This window comes from Aotus nancymaae, unplaced genomic scaffold, assembly GCF_030222135.1.
Source record: "Aotus nancymaae isolate 86718 unplaced genomic scaffold, 86718_ANA_hifiasm-v0.15.2.pri h1tg000003l, whole genome shotgun sequence".
Taxonomy (NCBI): Eukaryota; Metazoa; Chordata; class Mammalia; order Primates; family Aotidae; genus Aotus; species Aotus nancymaae.
Window position 1 is genome coordinate 39,606,511 of NW_026988414.1, and position 22,609 is coordinate 39,629,119.

The 22,609-nt window shown below is 41.4% G+C and overlaps 1 long non-coding RNA gene across 1 annotated transcript in view; it reads left to right on the plus strand.

Annotated features, from left to right (window-relative positions):
* Positions 1-220: 220 nt before the first annotated feature.
* Positions 221-22,609, plus strand: part of LOC105718778 (uncharacterized) — a 160,398-nt gene continuing 138,009 nt past the window's right edge. The window contains exon 1 of the long non-coding RNA XR_001107825.2: positions 221-315. This is a non-coding gene — a long non-coding RNA (uncharacterized LOC105718778). The remainder of the gene's footprint in view (positions 316-22,609) is intronic.

Genomic DNA, 22,609 nt, shown 5'->3' on the forward strand with positions numbered 1-22,609 from the left:
GAGAATTTTTTAAAGGTGGGATTTCTGTGAGCCTTAGGGCAAATGTCCTTCTCCAATTTCTGCCCTCAGTGGGGTGACTGATAGCAGAGGGTGGGAGAAGTCATTTAGGCCTGGAGAGTGAGGCAGTTTAACCTTTCTGGCTTTAGCTCCCAGGAGCACACTGGGGCGCTAGAGAACACCAGGAAGAAGGGCCTGAGCCAGCTTGCAGTCTTAACAACAATCTCAAACGGTGCAAAGCTGCATACGTTCTTGCTTTCCAGTTCAGTATTGCCAGCGAAGTCATACTGAAAATGGACAAGGAAAAGAAAGAAAAAGGTAGGCCTGCGCTCATTGCTTTATTTCTTTGTACCCAGCCTTGTTCCAGGAAGACTTGTTTCTCCTAAAATCCTGCCTACGAATGGAATAGCTCCTGGCCTGTGAGGAGGTGGGACTCCTTGGGAAAGGCAAGTTCATTTTCCTTTTCCCCATAAGCCTTGGTGAAGGGGAGCAATTTTGCCTCTGTCTGTCCTCTGTGCTCCTTTCCTCACTCCATCCCATCATATGAAAGGAATATCAGGTCCAAAGCCAATGTAAACATTTACAAGATTCTGAGATGACCCAGGCAGCGTTTTTCTCCATGTAAGTAGGTCTGGGAGCAGATCCTTGAGGTTTTAAAGACCCCTCCACATTGAAGTTCAGTCTTTAGGGCTGGCCACGTTGGTAACTGTAATTTGCAGACATTAGTAGTTTCTCAGTCTTCTGATTCCACAATGCCTGTTACTTACATGTATTCACATCAGCCCGAAACATTTCTGAGTTTTACTTTCAATAGTGGGTACCGTGAACAAAAAGACATGGGAGTATTTTCTCAAAGTGTATAGCCCTCCTCTCCTGTCCACTAGATTCTGAGAAGCCTTGGAAACAGCTTTAACTTCAACTATTGCTCTGCTATTCAGGAGATCTGCGGCCTTGGGCGGGTTATAGATGTTCAGATCTTCTGTTTGGTTTTTCATCTGTAAAATAGGGAAAATAATATCTAATCTCTAGGTACCATGAGGGTCAGATGTGATATAAAATGCTGACTGTATGTGATGCTCTCAGCAGAGTGCTGGCCCATACCTAGGCATCTGCTGCGACCTGTGTGGGTGCCTAACGTGGCCTGACAGTGGGAGATGCCATAGTTTATTGAGTGCTTTTCATGTTCTGGACTCTGTGCAAATCACTTTACATTTACCATTTCACTCCCTCCTCACAGCAACCCTAAGGGATAGCACTATTAAGTCCCCAGTTTAGAAATGAGGAAACTGAGGCCTGGAGAGGTGGAGGAGCCTGTACAAGGTCGTACAGTGAGGTGGACAGCAGAGTCCAAGTTCTTAAGGTATTCGCTGTTGGTTGCTTTCCCCTCCTCCTCTGTAACTTCTTACAGGTCTTAGAGTCGACTTCCTCCAATTATGATTTGAAATCAGAGAAGATGGAACATTTGTAGATCACTTGCAGAAAAAGTCCACTCTGCCAAATTCTCAGTATCTTGTGATTTAAAATAGAGAGGCTGCAAGACACCTCAATTCATCACTCTCTGTCCCCTTTTGCCCCTTTTGTTTCTGACTGACAGTTCCCATTTGAGCACCGAATCGAGGACTTAGCAATACTATTCATGTCCAAGAATGAATTCAAGTGGTTCTGATTTAATTTTATCAGAGTCTACTCTGAAAAGCCTGGGATACCTTGTGCTCCAGAAATTAACTTCTGGTAGCCACAATGAAAAAGTACTGGAATGACAAGGCGAAGCCAGTCAGGAGAAGTGCAGAGGTTACTGGAATCCCTCATGAGATTCTGTGTTCCATGTTTCTTCAAATTGTGGGAGGTGTGAGTCTTGTTTTTACCTCCCAAAAGTTTTAGTGATTCTAAAAGTGATATGTGTTTATTAAGGAAAATTTGGAAAACATAGAAACATATAAAAATAAAATTTATATTAATCATAGTTTTACTACTGCTCTGACACAACCACTCATGGAGGTTTACTTCTAGCTCTCTTTCCAATGGCTGTAATAAATAGTGTGAATCTTTGCAGTATACATACATATTTCTCTGTTTCTTATCTTATAATGAAAATTGTAAATGATTTGCAAGTATACAAATAAAACTTTAATACCTGCATAACATTGAGTCAGGTGGAACTGACATTTTAAAGAATAAAATATAACCTATGCTAACTACCAGTCAGTTTAGAAATAGAACATTGCCAATATTTTAGAAAGCTCCCTTTGTGCTCCTACCTGATTGAATCCCCCTTTCATCTTGAAGGGTAACCACTATTTTTGAGAATATTATTTTCTTACTTTTGGCTGTGGTGGACCATAACTTTGGGGGCCCCCTAAATGAACCATGGCTCCCTCTATTCTGCCCCAGTGCAGTCCCCTCTCACAGTGACTTCTGAGTTTGTCCATATGATTTGCTTTGGCCAATGGGACATTAACAAGCATGGCAGAGAGATTTAATAAGTGCTTGCACATTGGGATAAGTTTTTTTGGGGGAATATTCTTTCTTGGAGCCCTGAGACCACCATGCTGTGAGGAAGCTCAAGCTAGCTAGCCAGGTGGAAAGGAGGAGATTTGAGGAAGCTAGCTGAGAGCCAGAACCAAGGCCCCTTACTTATGGACCCAGTCAAACTGTTCCAACCAGACCTCAGATATTTGAGGCAACCCAGCTGAAGCTCCAGACATCATGGAGCAGAGATGAGTGATTCTTGGTGCAAATCCCTGGCCCATAGAATTGTAAGCAAATAGAATCATGGTTGTTTTAAGCTACTGAGTTTTTGTATGCTTTGTTATGGCAGCAATAAATAATAGCATAGCCTACGTGGGCATCCCTAAATAATACATTATTTAGTTCTGTCTATTTTTTGGACCTTATATAAAATAGAAAGCTACTATATATTTGGTTTTGTGATTGTTTCTTCTGTTAAAATTTTGTTTGAGAGACATCTCCATGTCCTGTGCAATTGTGGCTCATTTATTTTATTTGATGAGTAATGCTTCACAACTATTTATTCATTGTACTGCTGATGAACATGTGAGCTGTTTCTAGTTTTCGGTTGTCAGAAACAGTGTTACTATGAACATTCTTGTATATATCTCCTGGGGACCATGCACAAGAGTTTCCCTAGGGTATATTCTTAGGTGTAAAATTGCTGGATTGTAGGATATATATGTGCACAGTCAACTTTATTAGACATTACTAAACTGTTTCCCAAACTTGCCTCCTTTTACGACTCCTACTAGCAGGGTATACAAGTTTCCACTGTTCCTCATCTTTGCTAATACTTGGTTTTATCAGACTTATAATTTTTTGTCTATCTTGTAGTTGTGTAGTATCTCATTGCAGTTTTAATGCATCTCCCTGATGACCAATGAGCCCCTTTTTATATTTATTGGCATTTGGACGTCCTCTTTTCTAAATTGCCAGTTCAAGTATTTTGCCCGTTTTGCAATTTAGTTGTTTGCCTTTTTCATATTAGCTTATCTCTGCCAGACATTGTGGCTCATACCTGTAATTTAGCACTTTGAGAGGTTAAGGTGAAAGGATCACTTAGGCCCAGGTGTTTGAGTAACTGGGTAACACAGTGAGACCCCTGTCTCTACAAAAAATTTAAAAACTAGATATGGTGTTGCATGCCTGTAGTCCTTGCTACTCAGGAGGCTGAGGCAGGAGGATTAGTTGAGCCCAAGAGGTTGAGACTGAAGTGAGCTGTGATTATACTACTATGTTCCAGCCTGGATGACAGAGTGAGACTCTGTCACTATATTAATTTTTTTTTAAAAAAAGCAAAAAACCCCAAAAATCATATTAGCTATTCTTTATAGGTTCTAGGTATGCCTTTTGTTCATTATATGTTATAAATATCTCTTCTTCTTTTCACTTTATTTTAGGATATCTCTTTGGCCAATTTTAATGCCAGAAAATTTAACAGTGCTTTTTTTTTTTTTTTGGATGGAAACTCTGTTACCCAGGCTGGAGTGCAGTGGCATGATCTCGGCTCACTGCAACCTCTGCTTCCTAGGTTCAAGTGATTTTCCTGACTCAGCCTCCTGAGTAGCTGGGATTACAGGCACACACCACCATGCCAGAGTACTTTTTGTATTTTTAGTAGAGATAGGGTTTCACCATGTTGGTCAGGCTGGTCTCAAACTCCTGACCTTGTGATCCTCCCACCTCAGCTTTCCAAAGTGCAGGGATTACAGGCATGAGCCACCACACCAGCCTATAGTTAATGCTTTTTATGTCTTGTTTAAGAAATCCTTTTCTACCCCATGGTCATGAGATACTTTCCTATATTTTCTTCTAAATGATTCTTTTAAATGATCTGATGTTAGGGATTTTATATACCTGGAGTTTATTTTTGTGTGTGGTAAGAGGTAAGAATTCAGTTTAGCATTTCCCTCCATGGAGATCCAATTATCCCACCACTGGTTATTAAAGAGCTCATCTTTTCCCCATTGATCTACAATGCTATTTTTATTATGTGTCAAGTGTCCATATATAGTGGGTCTGTTTCTGAGTTCTCTGTTTATTCCACTGGTGGCTTTGTCTATCTTTTCTTGGTCTTGATATCTGGCAAGGAAATCCTCTCACCTTATTCTTCCTCAAGAGTGTCTTGGCTAGTCTTTGTATTTCTGTATTAATTTGAGCATATATATGTTTTGAAACTTATTATTCAGTTTGAGCAGTGGGGCACTGAAGAAGTGAGCCATACCTCCATCCCACACCCTGCGAGGGAGACAAGGGAACCTTTTCCGTTGCAATAGGCTTCCATCAAGAAGTTTGTTTGACACATTCTCTCATCAGCCTTAGCTTCAGAAACACACGAATGGTGCGATTTTTCCCATTTATCTCATGTGGCACTGTGGGAAAGGAGATGTGTTCCAGGACCCGTGGGTCCCCGGCACACCCTGCAGCAGCAGCAGATGCCACCTATGCAGACCATATGGCACTCCTTTTCCAAAATTGTTGCCTCACGTAAAAAACCCAACAGGTACTTCCTAGGGATCTACGCTGTGCTTAGTTTTGTGACTGCAAAACCAAAGGGTAAGTAGTTTCTGCCCTTAGGGAATTTGCCATGTAGTGGAGAGACAGAAATATCACTAGGTATTTAGCACTGGATAGGGAAAGAGCTAGAGAGAGGTAAGTACAGAGTCCCGTGGGAGCTCAGAAAAGGAGGTGATTGTATGAGGATGTTTCCTGCTTGCTCCTCCAGGCCTGCTCTCACCCTTCTCCACACAGTCTTCATGTCCCAGTCTCTGGCTGTGCTGGTCCATGGGGCAGCAGTAGGTGTTGGGAGGTGGAGAAGGAGAGGGAGGTGGGGTATTTATTCCCCTCGGTTCCCTGCAGCATGGCCTTGGGCTGGCTGCCTCCCTCCAACAGCAGCCACAGCTCCGCTCAGGTGGCCATCTCCCCACCACTTTCCTGCCAGTTCTGACAACCACTGTTGCCTTTGCTGTCAGGCCTCAGGTGGAAACAGCCCTACTTGTAGCACGCTGGGTATGGCACTAGCCCTTGTATTTTCCTCATAAACTGTTTATACCTCTGTAAATAACCCTTTAGTAAGTCTTTGCCAAATTATCCTTATTTCAGTGTGTCATTTTTAAACTTCTAGGACTCTGACTAATAGGATGTCTAATCCTGTTGGGGCTATGGGCAGCGTGGTGACCCAGCGGGGAGGCTACATGGAGGAGGTGACATTAAGGTTAGGTTTTAAAAGTGAAACATGATTTTGTCTAAAAATAGCCTTAATTTCTCACAATTCATAGGCAGTAGTTAAATGGAAACATCCCCAGGCGCAATCTCTCTGTACGGTAAGTTTTCCTCATCATCGATGGTTCTCCAGTTTGTAAGAAAGACTTATTATGAACAAACAAAAAAGATTCCCCAATGCTGGTAGTTCTTTTGGCATCCGTTAATTGAAAAAATTTTGTAATGTAAATAACTCCTCTTTAAAATGAATTCATATTTAATTAATGCCAGCAGCACATGTGTAGATTTGAAAGTAGTACATATATGTGTGAAATATTTTTTATTCAATGTGTAGATAATTCTTGGCTCATGTATAAGTTTGAGAACCCCTTGAAAAAATTCTGTGACTCTCTCCTAGGAGTTCATGGCCAGGGTCAGGAACTACAGATCTACACAGAGTCTCTATATCTCTCTTCTGTGCTACTGCACTCCTTCCTGTGCACAGGCTCCCAGATCATCAAATATTAGAACTAGAAGGAGAACAATTTACTTGATCCAATCACTGTATTTTATAGATGAGAAAACTGAGGTGAAGTTACATTTTCCAGGGTCACAGAGCTAGAGGCCAAGTCAAAAGGAAAACTTGGGTCCCTTGATTCCTAAAGTTTTGCCTACTATTAAAAATTGTTATCGCATGGTAACATTCTGTGTCAAAAATGTGATCTCCCAGTGGCCTCCAGATTGAACAGATGGTAAATATTTCCTTTCTCTTCCTGCCCTCCCACTCTCTGTTCATTCAAAGGCAGTGAGTCCTGGAATGGCATGGAGTCTGCTGTTAGTCAAGGACCAATTCCTACATCACAGGAATAGTGGGAGGGACTAGGCTTAACCCACTCCAGTTGAAGGGCAAGAGTGGTCATCCACTCCCTACCCCTAACCCAAGAGCCAGAGGAATTTAGGTTGGCCATGAGCAGAACAGACAAGGCCTAAAAAGGGAGGGCACTCCTGGGCTTGGGGGCACCTGGGTTGGCCTGAGATGGTCTAGATGAGACTACGGGTAGCCCCGTATGAACGGCCATCCTTGGGTCTGCAGAGGATTTCACAACTCAAGTGTACATGCTCATCCCCGTGATGTCTGTGCCCTGTGAACAAGAAGAGATATTGAATCCCTGAGGCTCAAGAGAGGTGACCTGGCCAAGAGCATCTGGCCTCAGAAGGCAAAATGTGGGGCCAGAACTTGGATCCCCTGACTTCTTGTCATCCACAGGCTGTCAGTACAGTAGAGTCTACAAGGTAACTTAAGGGCTTGAAGGTGGAGCTTTGCCCACCAGAGATAAATACATTGGCTCATTATGTTTCATTCCTGAAGCCAGAAAACACATTTGACCCAGTCAGTGGTATATCCGTGACCAGGAGGGTTCTAGCCAGATAGTGAACAAGTTTAGAGGACAGAGGGGTCTTTACAATGAGAAAATCCAGACTATCCTTTGCAATCAGAGGCTTCTACAGACATTTGAAAACTGTTACAGCCCACTGAAAAATAAATAGCCCTTCTAGGAAATGCCTCTATCTTAGGGTGTTTCACATGTAGAAGGAACTTGGTCTTATGGGAGTAGTAGCGAATGTTTATTGTTTTGTCTGCTGAGTTATGTTAGGCACATCATTTGATTGAGATCTGATGTATTCTTATAGTTCTTAGTCTTTTAGTTACTGCTGATTGGCCAGAGATGAACATGTGATCCAAGTGGAGCCAATTAGACTATCCATCCCATTGACCACAGCAGATTTTCTGGGAATGGGCATCTGAAACAAGATGAGTTAGTGAAAATCCTTTTCTGGGATTATTTTTTCTTGAGTTGTATCTGGTGACAAAGCTAGTTAATAAGAGCCTGGTGCTGCTACCAGTCATGTTTCTGGTGACTTGGAGAAGACTAAGTGAAGAAAACTGACATACAGAAAGAGGCTGAGATGAGAGGTCAAGAGGGAGTCCTGTTCACATTCTAGTCCTGGTTTTAGTTGACTTTCAGGCCATGTGTGTGGTTTTTTGTTTTTTTTTTCCCAAGATGAAGTCTCACTTTGTTACCCAGGCTGGAGTGCAGTGGTGCAATCTCAGCTCACTGCAACCTCCGCCCCTCTGGTTCAAGTGGGCAGGCTGGTCTCGAACTCCTGACCTCAAGCCATCCGGCTACCTTGGCCTCTTAAAGTGCTGGGATTACAGGCATGAGACACTGTGCCCAGCCAGGCTATGTGTTTCTATAATTCAGTTGTATAAGTAAAACAAAATCCGTTTGTCACTTGCAACTAAAAGAATTCTGACTAATTCTGATGTGGTTTAAAAAATTTCTTGAAAGTAAACTCCATATCTTATTCATGTTAAAATCTCTAGTGTGCTTCCACTGCATGATTTTCTCTGAGTAGATCCAGAGGGATTTATTAACAAATATTATTTATTAAACTTCTATTATCCCAGACCCCTAATGTATGTTGAATGTCTGTTTCTGGATCTACCTAGGGATATCCATATAGTGAAACTTCTAGAGAACTTTGTGTAATGCAAGAAAGCATTTTCTGTTTTAAGAAATGCCTTCAGAATTCTCGGTCTAGAATTGCTATTGAGAAGGCAGAGTAAGCCCTGGACAGGACCAAAGCCAAGTAAGGAACTCATCCCAGAAGTAGTTGGAGGGTTCATGCTAGGAATTAGGGTTCTGAAATTCCCCCAGATCCAGGAGGCAAGGAGGCCATGACCTTTGTAAGGAAACCAGATCTTCGGAAGATAACTCTTGAAGGCCTCAAGGGTTTTTTAGCAGAGAGGAGTTTGGGGGTAGGAGGCAGAATGGGAGCCCAGCTCCTGAGTTTCACTTTCTTCTTGGCCTCTTCTCACATTCATCTGTTTTTTTGTTCCTTCATTCATTCATTCATTCACTCATCCATCCATCCATCCTTGAGTACCTATTATGTGCCAGGCACTATCCCAGTGTTATTGCTGTCGCTTCCTGGCTGTCCTTTATATCTCCTGTTCATGGATGGTGTCCATTGAAGTTCCAATCAGGCAGTCTGAGTGTGGCAGGGCTTCAGGAAGAACAGTCAGTCATCCCGTAGTGGGGAGGTAGAGGTGGGTAGGAAAGGGGCTTTGGAGAAGTATGAAGATAACCAAGACTGGAGAAAATTCTGGAGATAAAGGGGTACTCCTTGAGGTGAGCCTGATGTTCAAAACTGCTTTTCCCTTCCATGTATTTCTTTCCTTCTTTTCTTTTCTTTCCTTTTTTTTTTTTTTTTTCCTGAGACAGAGCTTTGCTCTTGTTGCCCAGGCTGGAGTGTAATGGTGCAATCTCAGCTTACTGCAACTCTGCCTCCTGGGGTCAAGTGATTCTCCTGCCTCAGCATCCTGAGTAGCTGGGACTAGAGGCACATGCCACCACACCAGGCTGATTTTTTGTATTTTTAGTAGAGACAGGATTTTGCCGTCTTGTCCAGGCTGGTCTTAAACCCCTGACCTTAGGTGATCACCAGCCTCAGCCTCCCAAAGTGCTGGGATTACAGGTGTGAGCCACCAGGCCTGGCCTCCTTCAAAGTATTTCTCTTGGATTCTTAAAGTAGCAAGGACAAAGAACTTGAGAAACCAAGTAGAAATTGAGTTCTAGGAGGCAAAGAATTTGAGCAGAGCTTTCATCAGTTTCTGATGGCAGAGGAAACAAAAATTGGAGTTTAGGGCTATAGAGACAGCAAAAACTTGAGAGGCCAAAAGCCTGCCAAAAAAATGAGATCGTCTAAACCACTTATCTCCTGTGTTCACTGACTTAAAAAAGAGGCAGTTAAGGGACAAAGTTGCCAAGCAGAGCTTTCTCACAGTGGTGGGGAGATACAAATTGGATTTTAGGGTTTTCCAAGGAGAAGATGCCCTGACAAACACTCCAAGAAATTCTAGAACCGAAAAAATATCCCTCTTAAACACTCCCCAAATATCCTGAAATTAAAGACACAATAGATTAAGAGTATGTCAGAGCTATCTGAAGAAATGGTTATTCATCTGGAAGATAGATGAATATAAAATGTCTAGACTGAAGCATAGAGTGTTAGAAAAAATATAGAAAATAAAAAAAAAAAGCATAGGAGGATATGGAACTAGATGACAAGACGTAACACACATGTAACTAAAGTACCTAAAGGAGAAAACGGAAAGTGATTTAGAAGCAATATTTCAAGCATTAGAGGATGAAAAATGTGCAAAATGGGTAGAAGACATCAAACCATAGGTTCAAGACATATTACAAAACACAGCAGTATAAATACAAAGACAACCGCATGTAGAAACATCATAGTAAAAGTTCTAACAGATGAGAAATACAGAAGAAATATTTGAGTAATTCAAAAGAAAGTAGGAAGAGAGAAAAACACGGAGGAAGAACAACTAGAAAATAGTAAGATGATATAAATTCAAATGTGAGTAATTACATTAAATATAAATTGGCATACCCAAATTAAAAAGCAAAAAGGCATAGAAAAAAAACCCCTACAATTGTCTGCTTCTTACTAAGAGACATATCTTGAACGTAAGGACTTGGACAAAATAAAGTTTAAGGTAAGACATATTAAAGAGGATATTTTAAATGGTTAATTTACCACAAAGATACAATAGTTCAAATGTGAACTTAATAACATAGCTTCAAAATATATAAAGCAAAATCTAACCATCCTAAATAGGGAAGTGAACAATCTTACAAATATAGTGGAAGATTTTAACAACTTTTCCCAGTAACATATGGAAGAATCAAACATCAGTAAAGATATAAAAAATTTAAAAAACTTAATGGATAAATTAATCTAATTTACATAATAGAACAGTGTATCTAACAACTTCAGAATACATATTTTTTCAAGTAAGTCTCAAAGAATATTTTGTTATAAATGAATAACAAAAACAGCTAGAAAATCTCCAAATATTTAGGAATTAAGTAATATACATTCAAATATTCCATAAGTTGAAGAAGTTTCAGTAGAAACTTGAAAATATTATAAATGAAAATAGGACATACAAAATATGTAAATGAAGCTAAAGCAGTGCATAGACGAAAATTTTTGTCCTTAAATGCATATATTATAAAAGGGCTTACAGCATATTATCTAAGCTTCTATCTCAAAGGGTTAAAAAGGAACAATGAATTAAGAAGGTTGAATAAATGAAATAATGAAGAGCAAAAATGAAAAATTCACAGAACAGAAGTCAACAAATCTAAATGTTAGTTCTTTGAAAAATCTAATAAAATCGATAACCCCTAGCATGATTAATCAGTGAAAGAGAGGGAGAAGGAGATGGGGGGGTTGGTTGGGGGGTGGAGAGAGACAGAGAGAGCGAGCATGCGAATTACCATCATCAGGCATGAAAAATAGGATATCACCGAATATCCTACTAAAAAAAATAAGTTGGTATTATTAAATACTTTATTTCACTTAACAAATGTTCAAATGAATAAACAATTTCTTGGAAAATTCTTATCAAAATGGAGACAAAAGGAAACAAATTCTAAATAATCCTATAGCTATTTAAAAAATTAAATCTGGAAATTGCAGTCATTCCATATAGAAAACCCCGGGTCATATGGCATTTCCAGTGAACACTTCCAAACACTTAGAAAAGAAATAAAAACAATCTTATACAAATTCTTTTTTTTTTTTTTTGAGACGAAGTCTCAATTTGTTGCCCAAGCTGGAGTGCAGTGGAGTGCAGAATATGTATTCTGAAGTTGTTAGATACTCAGCTTACTGCAACCTCCACCTCCCAGGTTCAAGCAATTCTCCTACCTTAGCCTCCCAAGTAGCTGGTACTGCAGGCATGTGCCATCATGCCTGCTAATTTTTTTTTTTGTATTTTTAGTAGTAACAGGTTTTCACCACTTTGGCCAGGCTGGTCTTGAACTCCTGACCTCATGATCTGCCTGCCTTGGCCCCCCGAAAGTTCTGGGATTACAGGTGTGAGCCATGGCGCCCCACCAAATTCTTTCATAGAACTAAAAAAACGGAAATAATCCTAGCTCATTTTATAAGGCTAGGGTCAGTATTTCTCATGAACATAAATGTTAAAATGCTAAACAAAAATTAGGAAATAGAATCCAGACACATTTAAAATTCATGCAATGTTTATAGCAGCACATTTCATGCAATGTTTATAGCAGCACATTTTGCAATTGCAAAATCCTGGAACCAACCCAAATGTCCGTCAATCAACAAGTGGATAAAGAAACTGTGGTATATATATACATGATGGAATACTACTCAGGGAATGAATTAATGGCATTTGCAGTGACCTGGATGAGATTGGAAACTATTATTTAAAGCGAGATAACTCAGGAATGGAAAACCAAACATTGTATATTCTCACTGATATGTGGGAGCTAAGCTATGAGAACATAAAGACATAAGAATGATACAATGGAATTTGGGGACTTGGGGAGAAGGGTGGGAGGGGGGTGAGGGATAAAAGACTACAAATATGGTGCAGTGTATACTGCTCGGGGGATGGGTGCACTAGGACCTCACAAATCACCACTAAAGAACTTATGTAACCAAATACCACCTGTATCCCAATCTATGGAACAAATTTGATGTCCAGGTCCCTACATTTGTGGAGTGTGTGGCAGAATTTGTCTATAGGAAGAAGAAACCTATAATGTTTCTAAAACAGACAGTTGGATGATAGAGCGGACAGAGACAGTTTGACTTTTGATTCATGTTATGCCTTTTTCCCACTTATCATTTTTGCATTGTTTCTTGAAAAGAAAGTCATTCATACTATTATAGTCATGAGTCTTATCTTTGATTTATCTCTGGCATTTTCTATCAGACTTAGGATATCAGTTGTCTTTTCAGGAAGACACTATCATTTTAACATTAAATTCCTACATGTAGGAAGTTGAGACTAAAGATATCAGCAACTGCACAAATGGCCCTGTGTCTCTGTTTTATTTTCCAGTATCCTTTGCTGTCAGTCCTGTATCACTTTTTATGTAAGAGACTATCTCAAGAAGCAGGTTCTCAAGACAACAGAAGGAGTCATAGCTCTAGGTCAGATTTGACCAAGATAGCTGGGCATTGAAGACTACAGGAGCTGCTGAACTGACACTGTCTACCCTGCCTTGCATCAGTGAGGGGCTCAGTGGCAATAATACATAGAAGAGAGGAAGGGAAGAGAAGGGTGGAGACAGAGCATGAGCCTTGGAATCGGGCAGAGTGTGATTTGAATCCCAGCTCTACCATTCAATAACTCTATGAATATTGGCAAATTAGTTTCTCTGAACCTTGATTCCTCTGATGTTTTTGTTGGTGGTGGTAGTGGTTTGTGTGGATAATGAAACTTTCTGGCATTATATGCAATTTTTTTTGTATGTAGGTACATATGTGCTTCTCTTTCTATGGAGAGGATCCATTATTTTCATAAGGTACTCAAAAAGGGTCTCTGACCCCAAACAATATAATCACAGCTATAAGAAGACATAAAAAACAATTTCTAAATAAGTCCTTATGATTGCTATAAGTGAGTGTTACCAACCTGTTAGCCAAAACATTTAGAAATGTTGAGGGCCTTCAAATACAGTGTTGCCTTGACATCTGCTATCATTTGTACAAAAATGGGGGGAAAGGTATATGTTTCTTTCCCAACTCAAATTGCTTTTATGTCTCTAAAATATCTCTGGAAGATACACAGAAAAATTTGCCTATGGAGAGGAAAAGTGGGTGGCTGGGAGTTGGGAGTGGGAGGAAAAAATTTTACTTTTTATACATCCTTTTTCACTTTCTGAATTTTGAACCATATTCATTCATTATTCTGGTCAAAAATAAACTTTAAAAATAAAGGAAAAAGAGTACTAAGAAAACTTTACAAGTGAAAGTTAATATTTTGGTCTGAACCATAAATCTTTAAAAATTTATTTTTTATAATTTTTAATTGACAAATAATAATTGTACATATTTATGGGGTACAATGTTTTAATATATGTTTAGGTCATGGAATGATTAAATCTAGCTAATTAACATACTTATCACCTCACATACTTATTTTTTCATGGCAAGAACATTAATAACCTCTTAGAAAATTTGACATGTATAATATATTATTATTAACTATAGTGCTGTGTAATAGATCGCGGAAACTTATTCCCCCTATCTCACTGGAACTACCCTTTGAACAGCATCTCCCCATTCTCATCCCCCTTAATTCCATCCTCTGGTCACCACCATTCTTCTCTCTACTCTATAGGTTTGACTCTTTAAGATTCCACATGCAAGTGAGATCATGCAGTATTTGTCTTTCTGTAGCTGGCTTATTTCAACTGATATAATAACCTCCAGGTTTAATATTATTGCAAATGACAGAATTTCCTGTTGTTAAAGGCTGAATAGTACTCCATTGTGTATATATACCACGTTTTCTTTCTCCATTCATCTGTTGATTGACGGTTATGCTGTTTCTGTATCTTAGCCACTGTGAAGAATACTGCAGTGAACATGAGCATGCAGACAGCTTTTTGACATACTGGTTTCAATTCCTTTGGCTACTACCCTGAAGTGGGATTGCTAGATCATGTGATAATTCTCTTTTTGTTTGTTCGTTTTTTTTGTTTGTTTGTTTTTGAATGATAAATTTTAATGACCATGACTGAATTGGCCAATTTAGACAAACACAAGAGTTTCTGGTTGAATGTACCTAAACAAACTCTAAGAATAACTGGAACTTGCTAGTTTCTTCATTTCTGATATTTCAGTATTCCCAATATTTCTGCTTTTGTGTTTCAAGTTGGTTATAAGATCTGGGTCAAATCACCTTTGGTGGTTTTAAGAAGTCTCTTTAAGACTCTCAGATTATTATGTTGGAGTTTTAACAGCAAATACATCTGCATCCATGTTGGATGTCTGTTGAGTTTTGTCCTAAGCCCCAGGCATATAATATGTAGACATGGGACAGCCATCTCCTGATCCTAGTCTGTGTTGTTTAAGCCTTCAAATTTAATCATTTTAATGTGTATCACATAGAAGCAGAAATAAGCCTTGTTAGGAAACATCTTATCAGAGGAGGATTGCCTGCTTGGCTTCACCATCTGCCTGAGCCCCAACCACCTAACTGTAATAGTGAAGTAAGGTTTTGGGACCTTATGAAGATATGAATAGGTTTATACAGAATGACCAAGCTCTGGGTCTTTAATTAGAATTTCACAAAACATCATATTGTGGGGCAATTTTCAGTCACTTCTCATTAGGACCCTAGTGACAACTCAGTAACTGAGGTCTGGATTATTTTCCTTCTTTTATGTTTGGGGATTCTCTTCTGTTCTGAAAGAGCTTGCCCTCTATGCTGGATGTTTGATTCTTTCTTCAGTGTCCTTATTCCTCAATTCTTAATCCCTTATCTACAATCCTGTGAGAGTATCATCTTCAGATACTTCATAACTTCGCACCTCCCACTGTCCACCCCATACCAGTATTCTTAGTACGACGCAGCAGACACCTCTACGCCCCCACTAATGAGGATGGCCAGAAGTGGTCTCTGCTTTCAGTCCTTCCAGCCCAAGGGTTCTGTGTGTTTTCTTGGACAACTGCCCTCTTTTTGCGGCATCAGTGCCCTTCCCTTTCACCATGTCAGTGGAGGGGGCATTTAAAACCTCTATGGGGAAAGAGCCACTTTTTGTTAGGATATGAAGAGAAAACTCGTTTGCTGTGTGATATAATTAAACATCCCCCAGAAAGTGGGAAGCCTGGCTACCTTAGGAGCTTCTGCTTAATCACTTTACGCTCAACTATAAACCAGGAGGCAGGAGTTCCTAACTGGCCTCCTGCTGACTGCCCTGGTTACCACCAGGCTTCCCCAACAGGCTGGACTCTCTAGTGACTGGACTTGTGAGGCCTAATGTCACCAATTCTATAATTCTGCACCGTTTAAAATTTAATTCCACTAAATGACACCGGAAACTGGGGCATTATGAAGAATTCCTGACAAAAGAAAACGAGATTTGACTGAAGCCTCCATGGTCTTTGACTCATGTTTGAATTACATCCAGTGCCTGCCCTCTAAGCTTGTATCTTGTCAACCCAGCATTATTATGAATTTCAGATCACGGGATGAGTACTGGAAAAATGTGGACATTCCAGTCATAAGCTCTTTGCCCTGAACTTTGAAACCAAAGCATTCAGCATTGCTTCTTGCTCTTTCTTTGCCTTCTATCTTGTCAAATGCACAAATTATGCTAGGATGACCTGGTTTGGGACATGGATATTACACCTGTCTATTCTTGTATAAGAAAGCCAAGTGGTTGGCTCAAATCATCCCTCACAGGATCTCCTTCATAAAGATTTTATTTCTACTGAGACATTGGAGAAGTACAGAAACCTTCCTTCTGCTGACTTGCAAATGGCATACCCTTCAGCAAAACAGAGTCCAGGTCCCTGACCAGGAGCCTTCACAGTCTGGAGGTTTGAACTAGTCCACTGCAGTTGGCAGGGAGCCCAGATGATGAAATCTGCACCCTAATGCCAATCTCACACGGTAGGAAACTTCAGGGAGAATGTACATAAAAAGGCATTTCTTTCACAGCCCCTAACAAGTACTTACAGGGGCAAGAGGAAAACCACCGGGATTAATGACTTCTGGTTGAGTAAGTTCCTGACCCTAGGGAAGGCTCAGCCCATTTTTTTGACATCACAGACTTTTTCTAACAGCACAGGCCATCAGTGTCATTATCCAGGTGAACTACTAAGACAGAGCTTTGCATGCCTCATTTAATGGAAAGAGAGTAGTTGCGAGTATATGCATGGTGTTTAAGAGAAGAATCGCAGTGTCTGAAGTGTTCACCCAAATAAAACCTGGGTAGTCACCCTGCTGTGCACACACACAGTTCCAACTCTCTGGTGATTGCTTTTCTCTCTCTGTTCTGGAGGAGAGTATGTAGCCGAATGTGATGGGACAAGCGTAGACTCTGCAGCTAGATGCAGCAGCTCTGTGACTCAGTTAACCCTCACCTTGGCAAGTGATGTAACCTCTGTGAGCCTCAACTTCCTCATCTGTAAAGTGGGGGTAGTTAGACCTACCTCACGGGATCGTTCCAAAATTTAAATGTATGAAAGAACAGCTTCTGACACACAGGAGGAGTTAAGTGAACATAGCAATTATTGTCACTGTTGTTTGAAGGATTGGCATCCTTTTTATCTTCACTCACTTCTGCCTTGGCCCACAGAAGAGGCATTTTGGGCCGGGTGTGGTGGCTCATGCCTGTGATCCTAGCACTTTGGGAGGTTGAGGCGGGCAGATTGGCTGAGCTCAGGAGTTGGAGACCAGCTTGGGCAACATGGCAAATCCCCATCTCTATTAAAAATACAAAAAAATTAGCCGGGCATGGAGGCACACGCCTCCATAGTCCTGGCTACTCAGGATCCCAAGGCAGGAGAATCGCTTGAACCCAGGAGCGGGAGGTTGGGGGAGGCTGAAGTGAGCCAAGATCACACCACTGCACTCCAGCTTGGGAGACAGAACGAGACTCTGTGCCAAAAAAAAAAAAAGGCATTTTGCTAACAGCAATCCTGGAGAGTAAGCCTCCTGCCCATCTCGTCCCTGCTTCATTTTCCTCTGCTGTCAGAAACAACTTATCTGGTCAGGGATACTCACCAAGGACATGTTTCTGCTATTCTCAGCCCCGTCTCTGAGGCCCAACCACCTACAGCCATCCACATTTTTTTTTTTTTTTTTTTGAGAAGGAGTCTCATACTGTCGCCCAGGCTGTAGTGCAGTGGCGTGATCTTGCCTCACTGGAATCTCTGCCTCCTGGGTTCAAGCAATTCTCCTGCCTCATCCTCCTGAGTAGCTGGGACTACAGGCTTGTGCCACCATGCCCAGCTAATTTATTTTGTATTTTTAGTAGAGACGGGGTTTCACCATGTTGGCCAAGGTGGTCTCGATCTCCTGAACTTGCAATCTGCCCGCATCGGCCTCCCAAAGTGCTGGGATTACAAGCATGAGCCACTGTGCCCAGCCGCATTTTTTTTTTTCTGCTTCAATTCTTCAATTTTCCTTTTTGTAAATCAGTGGTTCCAACCTGAAACTTCATCTGACACCATTCGTCTGGAGGCAGCCTAGAGGCTACTTTCTCTGATTCTGTTCTGCCATCTGTGGGTGTTGGGTGTTCTTTGACCTTCCACACATAAGTTGGGTAAGTGTCTACTCTGCAGACCCAGCTGTCCCCACGCCAGGCCCCCATGACCAGACCTGGAAGGAGGAAGCAGGAAGTCCCTGCCTGGACCATAGGAGTGAGCTTCAGTCTTAAATCCAGCTTTACTAGCATTAAAGCTGACACTATATTTTGATCCCCATCTGGTTTCTTCTCTGTGTCTGTTCTCAATACCAGCGTGGGGTGGGAGTGTGATTAAATTAGTTCCCCCCGCTGGGTGTGGTGGCACACACTTGTAATCCCAGGACTTTGGGAGGCCGAGGTGGGCAGATCACGAGGTCAGGAGTTTGAGACCAGCCTGACCAACATGGTGAAACCCCATATCTACTGAAAATACAAGAATTAGCTGGGCATGGTGGTGCTCGTATGTAATCCCGGCTACTCAGGAGGCTGAGGCAGGAGAATCGCTTGAACCAGGGAGGTGGAAGTTGCAGTGAGCCAAGATCAGGCCATTACACTCCAGCCTGGGCAACAGAGCAAGACTCTGTCTCAAAAAAAAAAAAAAAAATTAGCTCTCCCAAATTTCTAACACCACTGTTAATAGTAGTAATATTGCTCTATCCCCTTGGCATGTGACTCTGTTTTAATCCATGGATTTACTGACTGCCCCACACTTCCTTCTGTAGCCTCTGGTATCCTCCTTTGGTTTTTCATACTTTCAATACATCACCTGAAGGAAGAATTTCCTGGCTTGCCAGACTGGTTATGAAAATCCAGATAACAAAGTTTCCTTTCTTACTTTGGTCTTCAAGCCACCTGCCAGCAAAGCAAACTTAGAGTCTCTGATGAATGATAAAAATGTCTTTAATAAGCCAAGCATATTAGGAGTGTCATTTTGGGTGTAGCCTTGTTGTCCAGTTGAAATGAAAGGCTAGGCCTTTTATGCAGTCCTGAACACTTAAATCCTACTCAATCAGGAACAACTCAGGAACAACTCGGCATGACATTCTTGTCCCTATTTTATCAGGGAGGGAGATGGCTTAGGCCTAGCCTAGGATTTCAAAGGGACTCACAAAAGGGGCACTTCAATGCGACTCTGTTAATACTATCTTTTAGTTCTGAGTCTGACCCTTGTATTGATACTTCCTTGGTTTGGCTGGTCTTTGGACGATTTTCTTTTCAGCAGGAATTCTTGGCCCTTTGCCTATAAACAGACTGTCTTCTCCAGTAATAACTTTGTCTCCCTGCTCAGATTCCCCTTCCCATCCAAGCCAAGCTGTTAACTCACCAACTTAAACTTCCTCTTCTACAGCTCCCTTCCTGGCCCCCCACTGTGCTTGCAAGATGAACAGGGAACCAGAACAGCCTCCGGGAAATGGGGAGAAAGTTGCTGGAAAGGGGTACTGGAGGGAGGATTTGTGGGGAGGATTATGATGCATGACCATTGGACCCTGCAAGTGGGAAATGCTGTTCTGTGGCTGTACAAGACCTTCTTGGCACTCTGGCTCCCCAAAGAAAAGTGAAGAACTGGTCAGCCCTGTAGGATGGAGCCCTCTCCCCTTGTTCTCCTCATCCTGCTCTGTTGAATTCTTGACTGGGTTCTATTGGACTGTGAAGGCGTAACCTGAATTCATAAAATAATCCTGTCTGAATATGAGCCTGGGGCTGGGGAAAGGGTAGAGGAACTTCATATACCATGAGGTGGTCTTCCTTATCCATGACTTAATAAGGTGGTATAATTATCAAGATGTGGTCCTGGGACCAGCACCATCAGCATCACCTGGGAACCTGTTAGAAATGCGGATTATCAGGACCTACCCCCGACCTACGGAATCAGAAATTCTGGGCTTAGGTACCCCAGCAATCTGTGGTTTAACAAGCCCTGTAGGTGACTCTGAGGCACTCTAATGTGTGAGAACCACTGGTCTAATAAAATGGGTGGAACATAACTCACCCAGGTGAATGGTGATTGGTTAATACAGTTGCACAGAAGTTCTATCCTTTAGAACCCCAGAAAAAGCTGGAGAATGAGAGATTCTACCATGTGCTTGGATCTTCCCTTAGGGATGTTACTGCCAGTCCCACATTGGCCTAGATTTCTCAGGGACCAATTCTGTGCTAATCCCCTTTCCCAGGGGGAGATGGCAGGGCCTTGCTGAGGCTTGTCCACCTCGGGGAAATGCAGTCTTCTGACTCAGGGCCTGCCTAGGGATTTGACTCTTTCCCAGCCTGGAGGAGTCATGTAGCTGGGTAGGACTCAACTCTGACTACCTTGAAGAGGAACCCCAAGAGGAGGAGGTGCATCTGATCTTTCCTGGCTATTTTATGTAGCAGAAAGAATATGAGATTTGGGGCCAGGATAATGAAATTTATATTTTGAAACTGCTACTCACTAGCTGTGGAAACTTGTACATCTTCTCTCTGAGTCTCCATTTTCTTATCTGTATGATGAGAATAAGAATAATATACAATTCCTAAGATGTTTGTGAGGATTAAATAAGATGGTAAAAGTGAAATGCTTATACTTAAAATGCCTTGCGCCTATAGAAAGCTCAGTAAATGTTAAGTTGTTTTGTTGATAACTATCCTTCCAAGCTTCCCAGACTTTATTATGGGAGAAACCTGGGCAGCTCTGTGATAAGTGGGCCACCAGCAAGACCCCAGAAGCCCACCCTATCTCTGTATACTTTCCTGTGGCTGATTCTTGATGTGAAGTTTCCCAACTATAATTGCAGCCTAAGATAACAGGTCTCGACAAATTTCTCTCTCTTGCTTCTAGAATAGACTATTTTATCCAAGGCTGCTGGGAACGTAGACATAATCGACACTTAAATTAGCCCCTTGCATAAAAATTTATATCCTAATAAACTTTTTAGAATCAGAGGAGGGGAACATCCAGAGATACTTTCATTCGTATTACTCTATTTCAGGTGATTCTTAAGTTTCGATGGTTGGACTAACATGGCTCTGTTATTATCCAAAGCAGTATATTACAACTGGAGGCAATGTCTAGAGACATTTCTGGTTGTCACAAGGAGTCAGGGGTGCTACTAGCATTAGATGGGTAGAGGCCGGAGATGCTGTTAAATAATCTACAGTGCACAGGACAGCCACCCCTAAGAAAGAACAGTCTGGTCCAACATAGTAATGGTGCTGCTGTCGAGGAACCTTGATCTAAAGCAAGTTTAGGAAATGTATTGAATTTTGGGGCTAATCTTAATCATTTGCTGTGTGTGCCTGGAGCACTGTGTTAAGCAGGATTTTGGTGTTACATCTGGGTACTTGTGAGTGGCATGATTGTTTACAGATGTTCTTTGATTAGGGAACAGGAAAGAGGATGGGGTCCGAGTGTTTCCCACACCAGGCCTGGAGCATTTTAAGCCTCATTTCTACTCCAGCCACCACCCATAGTGTCCACAGATTCCCAGGGAGGTGGTTGGGACTGAAACTGTGTGAAATATCCCTTGTACTTCTCCATAAACTCAAGGTCTTGAATAGCCTTTTCTTTGTCAATGAAGCAGAGGCACTGCCCCCATATTGGGTGGTTAGTAATGCTTTCTTTAGTTCCTTTGGACCCGGAATTTCCCAAGGTTGGTAAATACTTCTATGAACCCGACACTCATGTACCTTAGGAATTCTCAGGCCCTAATCTTGGGTATGAATTCATTCTAACTTAAGGGCTCCAACCAGTGCTTTCTCAAGCTTTGCTCAGAAGAGTGATGCTACCTTTGCAATGATTACTGAGGAATAAACAACATCTGCCTGCAGGAATTTTTCTCTTTTCGGCTGGTTTTAGAAATAATAGATAAAATCAAAAGTAGACCTTTGGCAATCTCATTTAGGCTCAAGAAGGGAGTGAATGGAAAAGTTCTTTTTAGGATGTTCAAGTCCAAAGGCAAGCTTGAGAACTAGGTAATGTCTCAGGTGTGGTCAAAGGTGATTATTATAAACTTATTGATAACTAACTAAAGAATTGGGGCTCAATTTGGGCCAAAAGATGTCTCAACACAAAACTAGATCAGCTGGCAATGACCCATTTCCCTAGAGCCATCTTTTGGCTGAGTTGTAAAAATGTAGTTAGACCAAATAGCGATTAAATGCCTGGGTGTATTCTCTCTCCACTGGAATAGGAATAGAACCCCTAAGGATGCATTGTTCAGAACTAAAGGATATACCTTAATCCCACAAACTTTTAAGAATGATCCGCTGCTACCTCTGAGGATAGCCCATTGTTTTGTTTTTTTTTTTTCTTTTTTGAGATGGAGTCCCACTCTCACCCAGGCTGGGATGCAGTGGTGTGATCTTGGCTCCCTGCAACCTCTGCTTCCCAGTCTCAAACTATTCTCCTGCCTCAGCCTCCTGAGTAGCTGGGATTACAGGCATGTACCATCACTCTCAGCTAATTTATTTTTTATTTTTCATTAGAGACAGGATCACACCATGTTGGCCAGGCTGGTCTCGAATTCTTGACCTCAAGTGATCTGCCTGCTTTGGCCTTCTAAAGTGCTGGGATTACAGGCATGAGCCACCACGCCCAGCTGCTAGTTCATTGCTATGGGTTAAATTATGTCCTCTCCAAAAAGATATGTTGAAACGCTAATACCTAGTACCTCAAAATATGACCTTATTTGAAAATAGGGTCTTTATAGAGGTAATCATGTGAAAATGAGGTTATTAGAGTGGCCCCTAATCTAATATTACTGTTGTCCTTATAAAAGCGGGAGTTTGGACACAGAGTCAGACACGTACAGGGG